Raw genomic sequence first — 15,583 nt, forward strand, 5'->3', positions numbered from 1 at the left:
GTGGTACCTCGGGTTAAGTACTTAATTCATTCCAGAGGTCTGTTCTTAACCTGAAACTGTTCTTAACCTGAAGCATCACTTTAGCTAATGGGGCCTCCCGCTGCTGCCATGCCGCCACTGCACAATTTCTGTTCTCATCCTGAGGCAAAGTTCTTAACCTGAAGCACTATTTCTGGGTTAGCGGAGTGTGTAACCTGAAGCGTATGTAACCTGAAGCGTATGTAACCCGAGGTACCACTGTAAGTGCTTTTTTTCTGGGGGTACTCAAGGGTATGGAGTCCTGGCACCTTTTTTTCTAGAAGAAAAGAAGTACTGATGGTACTTAATTATATTATAAAAGAGTATAAAGCAGGGGTCAGCAAACCTTTTCAGCAAGCGGCCGGACCACTGTCCCTCAGACCTTGTGGGGGGCTGGACTATATTTTTTGGGGGGAAATGAACGCATTCCTATGCCCCACAAATAACCCAGAGATGCATTTTAAACAAAAGGACACATTCTACTCATGTAAAGACACACTGATTCCTGGACTGTCCGTGGGCTGGATTTAGAAGGCAATGGGGCCAGATCTGGCCCCCAGGCCTTAGTTTGCCCACTCGTGGTATAAACCATCCCAAAAGTTTCTGTCACACTCCAATCCATCACTCAAAACATCTATGTAAGCATAACGGGGCACACCAACTTCGCTCCAATATTGCAATTGACTCCACTCCCAAGTCAAGGTCCAAGATTCCAGGAGCCAATACTTCACTAGCTCAGGGAAATAGCTTTTGGATTTGTAAACATAAAAAGAGGCCTGTGGATGCGTAGTCGTGCCAACTTTTGTTTGGGCAACACCCACGGCTGGCATGTGACCCTTCCCCCCTGAGGGTTGGTCAAGAGGGAGTGGAAAAGTTTCTTCGGACAAAGAATGACTAAAACAGGCTGCGTTCCAACCAAGTGCGACTGGGCAGCTGTAGTGCCAGAAGTAACGAATGATCCGGCTAGCTATAGGCCAATAAGTCTCTTCAGCATAATCAGTAAACTATATGCTAAACTTCTACATGATAAATCAATAGCCTGAGTAGAAAAGAATGAGCCTCGGTTTAGGCAAGACCAACAAATCTTAGATCATCCTTTTCTATCATCTCAGTTAAGAAATGTACTGGAAGGCTGAGGGGCCAAGTGCTTAAAGCATTCATTGGCTCAAAATCTGCCGGACTGTGGGAGAAATCAGCAGCTATTGCCATGGGCAAAAGTTTCCTCCTTTTAATGAAACAACAGTATTACACTTTGGCTCCAAAGTGGCACCAGTGCCAGATTTTGCGTGATGTGGGCATTCCCCCCCCCCCAGGGCACTATATTACAAAAGATTACCAAAGTCCACCGCTGATGGCACAGTCCTCCAGTTAGACTTTCTCAGGGAATAAAGCATGCCTGCAGGCAGGCACCAGTCCTGCAAATTTGTATATTAATGACAGGGGCAGAGTGTCCCATTTCACTGCCTGAGACAAAGTAAGAAGCTGCCACCTTGCTGAAGTCTTCCTTACTTGGGTCCTCGTGGTGGGTTCCGGCGAGATCTGACAGAGCTCTCACGATATCTTGTGGAGTGCCAGAGATCCCACCAGTGGCAGAGAGAGCAGGGCCAGAGGGGAACCTGTGAAGGTGCTGACTCCTGGTGTCCCACTGCACAAGGCAGCTGCATTAGCCTGTCTCATAGGTGGGCCGGCCCTGATTAATGATCTAATACAGGGGTCAGCAAACTTTTTCAGCAGGGGGCTGGTCTGCTGTCCCTCAGACCTTGTAGGGGGCCAGACTATATTTTTTGGGGGGAAATGAACGAATTCCTATGCCCCACAAATAATCCATAGATGCATTTTAAATAAAAGCACACATTTGACTCATGTAAAAACACGCTGATTCCCAGACCATCCGCAGGCCAGATTTAGACGGCGATTGGGCCGCATCCGGCCCCTGGGCCTTAGTTTGCCTACCCATGATCTAATGCCTCTTCTTGCATCTGTTCCCACCCTCCTGAAAGTGCCTCTAGAACCCTGCCAGTGATGTTTTCTGCTGCTGGCACGAGCCCTATTTTGGTGGTAAGGATTGGAATTACACGAGGCAGAAGACTGGGGCTGCACATTTCTGCCCTGAATCATGTACACCATGGGGCAGCCCCTTGAACGTGTGTCAGCTATTACGGTGCAGCTCACAGCAACAGCCAAGCTGCCCCACGGCAGACATGCTCCAAATGCTTGGACACTCTTGGAGAGATGTGCTGGAGAGTGAGCTGGGCTGGAGCATGCTTTGCTTTCTCATGCAGAGATGGCCTTGCAAGGCTGGATGAACATTTGAATGGGTGGTGATGAGACCACCTTGCTCTCAGTGACTTGGCTTTTGGGTCTCCTGCATTAGTGTACCTGGCAGGTATCTCCCAAACAACCTTAGGCATAGTGCCTGAGGACATCCAGGGAGATTCATGGCTGAAGGAAGATTTAACTTATGTACTCAGATCTCCCCAATCCAAGTCTTGGGGTGGGGGCTCTTCCTGCATGTCCTACTGTGCTGCTGGCCATTGGGACAAGCACAGCAGGAAGAAAATCTCTTATTTTATGTGGGTGGGTTGGACAAAACATTTACTACACTCTTGGTCATTCATATTTTGTGCTCAGGTTTTATTTGATAAGGTTTGTAGTACAAACTTGACCAAAACCTTTTCTCTCTCTTTTAATTGCCCTCGTTGCTGAAAAATGACAAAGGGGTGTGTGTGTTAAAATGTAATTGCTTTCAGTTTTATGGAGTTCTTTTGAGATAAAGCACTGCTTGATTTCTTTTCTCCATATAATACTTCAGTTTGATTAAAGCTTTATTGAGGAGAAATTTCACATGAAAAACAAATTATCCTGCACTCTTTGCAGCATTAGCTGCATTTGTTTAGTGCCAGATAATGGGCTCTCTCCCTGCAGTTTCACTGCACTCAAGTCCTTTATCACACGAGCAGAATTTCGATTAAATCAAATTTAATTTGGGCCGTGAAAGTTAAAGCAGTTGCTTCAGTTAGCCAGAAAAAAGCCCCAAACACTTAAGAGAACTATTATGCATGACTAAACAGTGCAGGGTTTTCATTGGTCGGTCAATCTTTTTCATCTTCGGAAATTAAATAACGTTCCCCCTTGCGACATGTTTACTTTTATCAGCTTTATATTTCTTAGGGTTTGACAGGATCTAAAATTCATGCTGCACTTTTTTAACCACCAACTATTCCCCTGTGGCCACACATGCTAGGTCACAAACATCTGGCTTGCTTTAATGTGACCAACAGAAAGAACTCAGATGGGGCTATGCAGATGAGTGGAAGGAACTATGGGATGTAAAGAGAAGGAGCCGGTTTTAGGCTCCTGGGTGAGGGTGACCATGGGCAGGAAGCAAACAGGGGCGTATGAAGTGGGAGGCAGAGGGGGCGGGCTGTCCTGGGTGCCACTCTGGGGTGGTGGCAAGATGGCCCCTGCCTCCCCCCAGCTGTAGAGCAGCCAAGGGCACTCACAGTCAGTATGGGCACCACTTGTGCGGCGTCCGTATGGGCTGCCGCTCTCGCACGCTGTCCATACGGGCCTCCATATGGGCTGCCGCGCATGCGCAGTCCGTACGGGATGTCGCTCTCTGTGCAAGCAGCAACCCGTACAGGTGCAACACATGAGTGGCATCCCGTACAGTGTGTGCATGTGCGGCATCCTGTACGGATCGTGCATGCGCAGCAGCCCATACAGTTGCCGTGCGAGAGCGGCAGGCCGTACAGACACCATGTAAGTGGCACCCATACTGACTGTGCACACCCTTGGCCGCTCTACAGCTGGGGGGAGGCCATACGGGATGTCGCACATGCGTCGCTGGGCAGTTCGCCCTGCCCCTCAGCGTCCCGCCCCGGGTGCTGGAGAGGGTTCCTCCGCCACTGGAAGCAAATGTACCCCTCACCCCAGTGGGTACTTGTTTACATTCTCCCCACTAAGTGAATGGTTGCAATTCATTCAGGACATAGGGAAGACAGATACCTGGAAGTATTTTAGTTTGCATTATTTCTGCTATAAATATGGGTCCTTGAAATGCCTATTCCTAGGGAGTGGGGGAAGCTTTATTTTACCACTAGCAGTTTTTAGACTAACCACTGGTAGGGATTTTTCTGAAAGGAGGATAGAAGAAGAACTAGCAAAGGTCTTCTTCTGCAAGGCTGGAACTGGTACACATTGCTTCAGCCTGTCTTTGCCCAGCTTTAGATCTCTGCCGGTCACTGATCCTGATAGAGCCAGGCTCTCTAGCATGACCCACCAAGGTTAACACAGCCACCAACCATGTTTAGTGGTCCATCAAGAGGCAAGAAGTTTTGCAAGCTGGAGAAAAGTGGTTCACAGCACAATGTGAATTGGCAGTTTTGAATCCAAGGAAGACATGGGACCCTCTTGGAGTGTTAATGCTCGAAACCCCTCCATCCTAGATCCAGGTTGTATAAAAAGGTAAAGGACCCCTGACAGTTAAGTCCAGTCGCAGACGACTCTGGGGTTGCGCGCTCATCTCGCTTTACTGGCCGAGGGAGCCGGCGTTTGTCCACAGAGAGCTTCCGGGTCTTGTGGCCAGCATGACTAAGCCGCTTCTGGCGAACCAGAACAGCGCACAGAAACACCGTTTACCTTCCCGCCAGAGTGGTACCTATTTATCTACTTGCACTTTGATGGGCTTTCGAACTGCTAGGTTGGCAGGAGCTGGGACCGAACAATGGGAGCTCACCCTATTGCGGGGATTTGAACCGCTGACCTTCTGATCGACAAGCCCAAAAGAGGCTCAGTGGTTTAGACCACACAGGTTGTATGTATGTAAATAAGCCGTATATCATAAAGACACCACCGTCTCCGCTGTGCTTCATTTCCAAACGAAACACAAACCTTGGGAAAGCGCCGGGACCCTAGGAATCTCGCACTGCTGTGGAGATTGGGGTGGCATGTAACAGAGAGTGACCCTTCATGTGGAAATAATGCAGCTAAGAAGCTGAACTCAGAGGCCCTTTGTTTGCCATCTAGCACCACAACCCCTGTCTCCCAGGGTTTCCCTATAATGAGCAAAGGCACACCCTGGACTCTTATGGAGATTCTGTCAGGCACAAGTTCAGCACATAGGTTTTGTCCTTCTCAGGAGACCCTCCAGAGTGTGACTGATTTTTCAAGTGGCGTTTACCCATTGATCTGGCTGTAGGTGAGTCCCTAGTGCTGTTCAAGTAGACAATTATTTTTAAAATGTGCTTCCACAATGATGACTCTTAGGATTACACCTCCCATTTCACACAGAGACGGGGAATGCAACTACTGTGTGCCATTAAATGGCGATAGCACACACAGTTCCTAATTTAAAGAACTCGTTTAATAGTGTACCCCAGGATCCATAACTGTAGTCAGCATAAATAATTCTGCTAACTTGCCTCTTCATTCTTTTTTTCTTCAAAAAACCAAACTTTTGTGATGCTTAAAACTGTCATTTTAATTGCAAGCCTATAACTCAGAAAACTTTATATGATGATATTGATATTTTTAACAACTTCTGTGTGTGCAGTATGCATGTGAATTGACCAAGGATAATCCATAATGTCTGCATAATCAGACACTCATAAATTGGGATTGTTATTTATCTAGGCTAGACATGAGGCCTGCAGGGACATGCACAAGAAATTCAGAACATCAGGATGTTTGGATAATCATAGAGGGCTATCTCCAATTTTATTTGTCTTTGCTACAATTCTGCAATTTTGTGAGACACTCAGTATTCACATTTTGTCTTGAACTTGGCCATAGCAGCAAACAGGAAAGAAATCAGGGGGCATCTGACTTCCACTGACTTCCAGGAACACTGGGGGTGTAAAAGGAGCCCTAGTGTGGAGGGACAACTTTTAATTTTACATGCTGGCAGTTCTGGGTTTGAATCCAAGGCAAAACACCATGCTAGGAAAGAGCAGAGCCTGCCCTCAACCACAACTGAGCCAACCAGCAGGAACACTGCATGAACCAGTCCCTGGCCCACTCAAGGGGCAAACAGTCCATCTTTGCACACTCCCTCCCCATGGCAACCAATGGTACCAAGACGCCATCCTCTCTCTGTTACCTAATAGGTCAGTCTTGACAAGTAGCATCCTGTCAGGATTCATGGCTCCTCCTTCATTCCTTACCACCCCTCCCCCCTCTCATCCACCCCCCTCCTTCATAAACCCAGCAGGATTGCCCACCTCACCTGAGGAACCTCAGAGGCCCCATGCCCTCACTGCCCAGGGAAAGTGACTGAGCGACAAAAAAAGAGGCCACTGCCCCTGAGCCCACCCCTCTCAGGAAGCAAGACTGACTAGGATGAGGGGAAAGAACACTTAGAATCATAGAATCATAGAATCATAGAGTTGGAAGAGACCACAAGGGCCATCGAGTCCAACCCCCTGCCAAGCAATATCTATCTATCAATAATGATGATGATGATGATGATGATGATAATAATAATAATAATAATAATAATAATAATAATAATAATAATATTTTATTTATACCCTGCCCATCTGGCTGGGTTTCCCCAGCCACTCTGGGCGGCTTCCAGCAAAAGATTAAAAATACATTAAAACATCTAAACATTCTAAACGTCAGATAGTTGCTTATTTCCTTGACATCTGATGGGAGGGCGTTCCACAGGGTGGGTGCCACTACCAAGAAGGCCCTCTGCCTGGTTCCCTGTAACCTCACTTCTCACAGTGAGGTTAACCGCCAGAAGATCCTCAGAGCTGGACCTTAGTCCAGCTGGACGATGGGGGTGGAGATGCTCCTTCAGGTATACTGGGCCAAGGCCATTTAGGCCTTTAAAGGTCAGCACCAACACTTTGAATTGTGCTTGGAAACGTACTGGGAGCCAATGTAGGTCTTTCAAGACTGGTGTTATGTGGTCTCAGCAGCCACTCCCAGTCACCTGTCTGGCTGTCGCATTCTGGATTAGTTGTAGTTTCCGGATCACCTTCAAAGGTAGCCCCACGTAGAGCGCATGGCAGTAGTCCAAGCGGGAGATAGCCAGAGCATGCACCACTCTGGCGAGACAGGCAGGGTCTCATCCTGCGTACCAGATGGAGCTGGTAGACAGCTGACCGGGACACAGAATTAACCTGCGCCTCCATGGACAGCTCTGAGTCCAAAATGACTCCCAGGCTGCGCACCTGGTCCTTCAGGGGCAGAGTTGCCCTATTTAGGACCAGGGAGTCCCCCACACCTGCCCGCCCCCTGTCTCCCAAAAACAGTACTTATGTCTTGTCAGGATTCAACCTCAATCCGTTAGCTGCCATCCATCCTCCAACCGCCTCCAGACACTCACAAAGAAATGCCACATACAGCAAGATGTTTATTGAGCAGCATCTGGGATGGAAGAGATCTTGGAAAGAAAAGGTAGAGTTGGCAACCAGTCATTCCCCTGTTACAGCCAATGCTAGCTCAGGCCAGCACCCAGAATGTTCTGAAAAGAACTTCCTACTGATTTCTTCGCGGCGTTGATCTTGGATTGATTCTCACATCCCCACTGTTTGTTGTGTAGATAGGAGGAATCATGAAGCTGGGGGTGAAAGTGCCAATGTGCCCATGGAGAAGTTGGCAGGCAAAAGGGGAGATCAAACACTCCATCTCTCCATTTTATGTACTCATAAGAGGGAAATATAACTTCTTGCAGATGGTAGCTTCAGAAAGGCAATACCAAACATCACATAAAAACAGTGTTCTCTCTGACATATAAATATCTCCAACTGGGACAATCTGAGTTTGCCAGTGTGATGTTCATGATGAACAGACCCTTGCTAGCTTTTCTCTCTTTCCAGTTGGATGGGAGGGGGGGAGGGAGCCCTGAATGTGGCAGGACCCCAGGCAGAAGATTACCCTCCAGGTCTCTAGTTAATTAGTTATTTTTAAAAAAAAAAAAGAGGAGGAGAACTGTGATTTATCAAGGGAGCAAAAGGAAGCATGAAAGGGTGGACCTCTGTATACAAAATTTAAAATACTTCAAATGCCACAAGAGTTATGTAGAGGATTTAATGTAGTGGAAGTCACGGCAGCAGCAAACCTGCTGATTCCCCCTTGAAACTCAACCCTGTATATCTGAAGGAGCGTCTCCACCCCCATCATTCTGCCTGGACACTGAGGTCCAGCTCCGAAGGCCTTCTGGTGGTTCCCTCACTGCGAGAGGGGAGGTTACAGAGAACCAGGCAGAGGGCCTTCTCGGGGGTGGCGCCTGCCCTGTGGAACACTCTCCCATCCTTCTACTTCTCAAGAAGAGAAGTAACTATACAAGTACAGTCATACCTCTTGTTACGTTCAGGTCAGGTTACGTTCTTTCAGGATACGTCCTGCGGCGACCTGGAAGTAGCAGAAGGGGTTACTTCCGGGTTTTGCCGCATGCGCAGACGCTCAAAATGACATCATGCGCATGCGCAGAAGCAGCAAATCGTGACCCATGCACGTGCAGACATGCAGACGTGGGTTGCGTTCTGCTCATCTTGCGAACAGGGCTCCAGAACGGATCCCGTTCACAACCAGAGGTACCACTGTATTAGAAGACACATGAAGTATGGAGAAGTTTTTAATGTTTGATGTTTTATTATGTTTTTGTATATGCTGAGATTCGGGGTGTGAAATGTAAGAGAAACGTTGCTAGAGTTATTGAAACTTTATTTCCTCTGCTTTCAAAACATCTTTCGCTCTTGCAGGAACTTCCAAATTCCAGATTTGCCTAGAAATATGTGTCACCCCTCTTTGGATAATTTCACCAGCCTACATATTCCCCAGAGCATTCATATTTAACTTTTAGCCAAAACGTAGTGTGGCACATCACTGCCACAACTGCAGCATCTGTTAGGATTCCTATAAAGTTCTGCCCCTCCCCAGAATGCAAACAAACAGTGCAATGCAGAAGGGAGGTCTGTGTCACATCCCTTAGGCCTGCCCAGCTCTCCCCCCCCCCCCACCCCTTGGGAATACAGTGGTACCTCGGGTTAAGAACTTAATTCGTTCTGGAGGTCCGTTCTTAACCTGAAACTGTTCTTATCCTGAAGCACTACTTTAGCTAATGGGGCCTCCCACTGCCGCAGCGCTGCCGCAGCACGATTTCTGTTCTCATCCCGAAGCAAAGTTCTTAACCCGAGGTACTATTTCTGGGTTAGCGGAGTCTGTAACCTGAAGCGTCTGTAACCTGAAGCATATGTAACCTGAGGTACCACTGTACTTTTTAAATGTCTGAAGCACAAGTAGCTTGCACCAGTCTGAACGGGAAGACTTGGTAGGGAAAGCAGCAAACAAAATCGAAAAACTATTATTCTGGAAAAGGTGCTGCAGTGTTTAAAGGCCATTCCAGCATCTGTGGCGGAAGATATGCTTTCGCATGCGGTAGCAAGAATAATTGAGAATGTGGCAGCACCTACCAGATCTCGCTAAGTAACTGGAGCAAAAACCATTATGGACCGGATATAAGAAGTTGCTGGGCTCCAGCTTCCATCGTTCCTGATCATTGTCCATGCCAGCTGGCTTTGACGGAGTCCAACAACATCTATAAGGTCAGAGATTCCCATCCCTGTTTCACATACTTGCTACAAGAAGCAGCAGTGTAACAATGGTGTAAATCCAGAGAATACTTTGCCACATGGAATGTACATCCAGGAAGAAACTATTCCTGTAAGAATATTTTTTAAATGATATGCATCAGGATTATGCTTTCATTTAGCGCCTGAAGTGGAATCTATTTCTATTGTCACAAAGCAGTATCAATCTAGCTTTTTCTTTTTCAGAAAAAGAGAGCACTGTGCTAACATTAGTTTAAGAAAAAACGGATGGGATGTTGGTTTGTGCTATTCACTCAACCCAAATTTTCTCATCAAAGAGACTTGGCTTGTTTACCGTTTGCTACCATTAGAGATAAGGGACGTGGGTGGCGCTGTGGTCTAAACCACTGAGCCTCTTGGGCTTGCCGATCAGAAGGTTGGCGGTTCGAATCCGTGTGATGGGGTGAGCTCCTGTTGCTCGGTCCCTGCTCCTGCCAACCTAGCAGTTTGAAGGCACGCCAGTGTGAGTAGATAAATAGGTACCACTCCGGCTGGAAGGTAAACGGCATTTCCGTGCGCTGCTCTGGTTCTCCAGAAGCGGCTTAGTCATGCTGGCCACATGACCCGGAAAAACTGTCTGTGGACAAACGTCGGCTCCCTCGGCCTGTAAAGCGAAATGAGCGCCGCAACCCCAGAGTTGTCTGCGCCTGGACTTAACTGTCAGGGGCCCTTTGCCTTTACCTTTTTTTACCATTAGAGATGGTTAAACAGGAAGATCCCCTGAGAAAGCCTTACAGCGCTGCAGTGTTGGCACAATTTTTTTGCAGTCTAGAATGAAATTTATTCAGACTTTTAGGGTTTCTGCTGCTTTTTCCAGCACGTTGCCATACATCTGGGTTTTCCCTGACATTATGCCTATTTGGCAAAATTGCCCCCTTTTACACCTGAAAACCAGGACATGTCAGGAATTTTCCTGACGTATGGCAAGCCTATCTCAGGCCAGCCTACTTCTCAGGATTCCTGCAATGCTATGCATGTATATTAGAATAACCTATGAACGTAAATTTGCTTTTTCTTCTTTCTTTTTTCTGTATTTTCTTCTTTTCTTTTTTCTTAATTGTTTCTTCTTTAATTTTCTTTTTGTAGTATGAGATTGTAAATTCTTTGTAAATTCTTTGTATAAGTGTGTAATTTAAATTAATAAAGATTATTTAAATTTTCCAAAAAAGAAAAAAGAAAAAAAGAATAACCTCAGGCACATCGCCCTGAGCTTCCAAGTGGAGAATACAAACCATGCTAACAAATAAATATGATGTTTAGATAAGGTAGAATGTGCACATCAAGTCAATGAAACAGCATGTTAAGAAAGACGATGCTAAAAATTAGTAACGTAGATGAGGAAATGTGAACAAAATATTTGAGCTTAAAGAAGAAAAGCTACGGTATTTCTGTCCCTTTGCTCCAGCATTGTGCCAGAGTACCAGCCTGAAAAAAAGAAAGCATACATTTTAAATAATAAAGGAAGACAAATGGATCCACTTTTCTCTCTTTTATCATGCGTCAACTGCATTTTCCACTACCAAAGCAGCAGCCTATTGTTTTCCTTCAGGTTCATCATTTTTAAGTCACAAAAACATTAACGTTTATCTACCCCGTAGATCCTCCAGGCCGCTGGAGAGGCAGAATCCCAGAACACTATCAATTTCACACTCTTCTCACTTGCTAGTTTTTGTTTTTTTGTTTCACTGCTGCACACCAGTTGTTGCCTGTTCTTTGGGACTCAAATAAGGAACATTAAGCATGTTATACATCTGATCTGATAGGAAGGGGCAAAGAAATAATGTGCCTCACTAAAGGCTACTGAGTAATCTCAGCAGTCATGGGAGAGTGCTGCTTGTGGATCATTAGCCCATTCAGAAACAGAAAGCAGCAGAAATAAATGGACATATCTCATAATGGACTGGAGGGCTGCAGGAAGTCAAGGACCCCTCAAGGATCAGTACTGGGTGAGCTAGAATCATAGAATCATAGAGCTGGAACAGTCATCTAGTTCAAAGATTCTTTGCAATGCAGGAATCTCAACAAAAGCATACATGACAGATGGTGTGTGTGTTTTGAACTTGTTCATAAATGATCTAGAATTACATGTGAGCAGCAAGGCAACCCTGTTTGCTGATGCCTTGAAATTGTTCGAGGTGGTTAAAATGAAAAGGCATCACGAAGAAGTCCAAAAAGTTATTCCAAAAAGTATGGTGTACTGGTTAAGAGCAGTGGACTTGTAATCTGGGGAACCAGGTTCGCGTCTCCACTCCTCCACATGCAGCTGCTGGGTGACCTTGGGCCAGTCACACTTCTCTGAAGTCTCTCAGCCCCACTCACCTCACAGAGTGTTTGCTGTGGGGGAGGAAGGGAAAGGAGAATGTTAGCCGCTTTGAGACTCCTTCGGGTAGTGATAAAGCGGGATATCAAATCCAAACTCTTCTTCTTCTTCCCAAACTGGGTGAATGAACAGTAAAATGGCAAAAGCAATTCAATGCAAGCAAGTATAAAGCAATGCACATTGGGGCAACCCCCCCCATCCAATTAACATTAGGGATGGGAGAGGAATTTGATTCAGTTTGCATTTAAAGCAATTTTTTTCAAATTCACAGTTTCTGAAACAACATGAGAACTGAAACACATCCATCCTTTGAAATTTGCAGACCCAACTTTTGCAATACAGTTCTCCAACCAAGTTTAGAGAAATGCACATATTAGGGGGAAATGTGTAAAAATGTATATATTAGTGAATATAGCATACAAAAACGCATTATACTAGAAGCTGCAAAAATAGGTACATTAGTCAAAACAATAGACAAAAATGTGCTTATTGGGAGAAACTCACACTAAAATGATGAATAATTTTCACGAGGGTTTTATTTTTTATTGCAAATTGCTGCAGAAACTGGAGAACTTGATTCAAGATTACTGCAAGATGTACATTATGAAAAAATAATAGCAACTGTTGATGGTATTATATAAAAAAGAGAGAAGTTATGCCAATCAGTTCAGTTCATAATATGGTTCACAGAATTCTCCCTTTCTGGACATGGAATTTTGACGTTCTGCGTGCAGTGTTGTTTTTCAAGAAAGTTCGGAGGAGGATTATAAATGCAGAACTCATATACCATTTAGAGTTTCTAGGATTCTGGACTCCTGCTGGGAAACAAAAATGCATTTATTTTCTTTCCAGTTGCCCAGTTTAATCCACTTTTTTAAAATAAAAAATGGCTTGGAACCATTGGGATTGGGTTTTTGCAGTTACTAGGCTGGATCAGGTATTACAACACATCCAGTTTGGGGAGAAATGGTCCGAGCTGCCACCTGAGGGACCAGTATTTATTGAAATATTCCCAGTTTGCTGCATTTCGGCAGCACAAGTGAGGGACCCCAACTCACTGATTTAATACTATGCTTTCATTTGCATATTGGACTCTGGGAGCAAGTGCATCCCCTCCAAAATTTCTGCGGTGAAAATAGGGATGTCCTATTCAACAACAACAACTTTATTATTTATACCCCATCCACCTGCCTGGCTTGCCCCAGCCACTCTGGGAGGCTTCCAACATATATAAAAACTTAATAAAACATTAAGCATTTTTTTACATAAAAAACTTTACAGGGCTGCTTTCAGATGTCTTCTAAAGGTTGTATCTCCTTGGCTCGGGGGTCACATAACTCCATACCCTCCAACTTTTCTCCGATGAAAATAGGGACATCCTAAGGGAAAGCAGGATATTCTGGGATCAATTCAGAAACTGGGATGGCGTCTGTAAATCCAGGACTGTCTTTGGAAAATAGGGACACTTGGTAAGTGATTCAAATACTGAATAAATAATAAACATGACTTGTCTGGTGTTACCTGAGGAGTGTGTGTGTGTGTGTGTGTGTGTGTGTGTGTGTGTTCAAGAGAAAGAGTGCTACCTTCCAGACTTACAATTCTTGTTCTGATAATCTTACGTGTAACAATGCCTGATTCTCAGTCCCTACACAGATACCAGAATGAAAAGCTATCTTGCCAGTAGCTAAACTAGGCTGCTATTTGCTTGTTGTTTCCTGAGAAATATTCCTCATTTTAAAGCAACGTTGCTCTTCTGCAGGGAATGAATAGCAGCAGAGGCCAGAGGGAAGAAAATGCATTTCTTTAATTCAGCAAACACTAGAAGAGACCCTGGGGTTTATATAGGAGGAACCGGGGAGGTGGTGCTTTCTGATTGCTCGGCTCTTTGCTAGCTTAAAGGGCCCTCATTTCTCTGGAGCGTCACTTGGTAGAAACAGCTTTGACTGTTTCTGCAACCAGTACCTTCCTTGCAAATGGAAAAGTTATCATGCCACTCCACGTAGAATAAGAAAACATCTAAGGGGAGAGAATTATTTCACAGATGAAGGGGAAAGGCAAACAGACAAAGGGAAACAATCAAAACCAAAGGCCAGGCATTAAATGAGATCAAGCAAAACAATCTCCAAGCCATCACTGATTTTCTTAAATATTGCCTTTTATTACCTTTTACTAACCACTTTGTCACAATGAAACACTCCATTATTTGAGAATACAAACAACAGATGAGCCGGCTGCTTTTATCACCAGGAGCAAGGATGGCCAAGAGGGAGAAGTATTTTAGCATCAAATACCCAAAGGCTGAATAATAAGACGAGCGAGCTTTTACGTGACAGCCGACATGAAACATTAGATTCCAACTTCCTAATAAATTGTATGACACAGCTTAAAGAAATCTAATTTTATCTCAGCCTCCCACACAGTAAATCCTCCCACCACATTTCTTTGGTTCTGCCCTACTTCTTTCCTCTATAATTAGCTGCTTAAAAGGTTTTGGATCATGCTAATAATGGGCAATTTAGATATGCAGAAAATGAAGTGTTTTCTGGTCCTTTAAAGCTGCACAGCACAATTGTCATTAAAACAGAAACTAAGAAATTGTGAAGAGTTTCTTTGCAAGAGCAGTAAGGGCAGCTGTGGAATTTATAGGAAGATAACTGCATTTCCAGCTAGGCAACAAGAAAAGCATTATCATTACTGAGGGTATGATACAATCTTAAACTATCCTGGATCTCAGTAGATTGGTCTAGAATAGCCTCCCCCAGCCTGGTACTCTTCAGATGTTTTGGACTACAGTCTAAGCCAGTATGGCTTTTGTTGTTGTAGTTTAGTAGTTTAGTCGTGTCCAACTCTTCGTGACCCCATGGACCAGAGCACTCCAGGCACTCCTGCCTTCCACTGCCTCCCGCAGTTTGGTCAAACTCATGCTGGTAGCTTCGAGAACACTGTCCAACCATCTTGTCCTCTGTCGTCCCCTTCTCCTTGTGCCCTCCATCTTTCCCAACATCAGGGACTTTTCCAGGGATTCTTCTCTTCTCACGAGGTGGCCAAAGTAGTGGAGCCTCAGCTTCAGGATCTGTCCTTCCAGTGAGCACTCAGGGCTGATTTCCTTCAGAATGGATGCGTTTGATCTTCTTGCAGTCCATGGGACTCTCAAGAGTCTTCTCCAGCACCATAATTCAAAAGCATCAATTCTTCGGCGATCAGCCTTCTTTATGGTCCAGCTCTCACTTCCCCAGTATGGCTTAGAGAAGGCCCAAGACATTTTGCTTCCTGAGGCAAAATACAAAATGGCACCACATTCCAGACTGGCAGTCAAAACCACACTGCCAATGGGACAGCAACCCCTCCCCCCAGCATGTAGGCTTAGGGGCTGCAGGGCAGCTTTGGCATCCCCACAACTTGCTGTTGCCGCCTGCCCACCCCTGAGCCGACCTCCTCCGTGTTTCCAATGGTGGGGTGTTAGCCCTGAGCATGGCCAACGATCAGGGACGATGGGAGTTGTTGTCCAAAACATCTGGAGTGAACCAGCTTGTGGAAGTATTAAGTACTTGTGTTCACCCACAGCTTTTGCCCACTTCTGTCACAACCTCAAAGCTAAGCATTAAGTGGAGGGTGGGGGGTTTGCCATCTTTTTGATGGCCAT

The 15,583-nt window shown here is 45.4% G+C and overlaps 1 long non-coding RNA gene across 1 annotated transcript in view; it reads left to right on the plus strand.

Annotated features, from left to right (window-relative positions):
• Positions 1–15,583, plus strand: part of LOC308460620 — a 428,649-nt gene that overhangs the window by 335,826 nt on the left and 77,240 nt on the right. The window lies entirely within an intron of this gene.

Source organism: Podarcis pityusensis, assembly GCF_964106645.2.
Source record: "Podarcis pityusensis genome assembly, chromosome: 13".
In the NCBI taxonomy this organism is placed as follows: Eukaryota; Metazoa; Chordata; class Lepidosauria; order Squamata; family Lacertidae; genus Podarcis; species Podarcis pityusensis.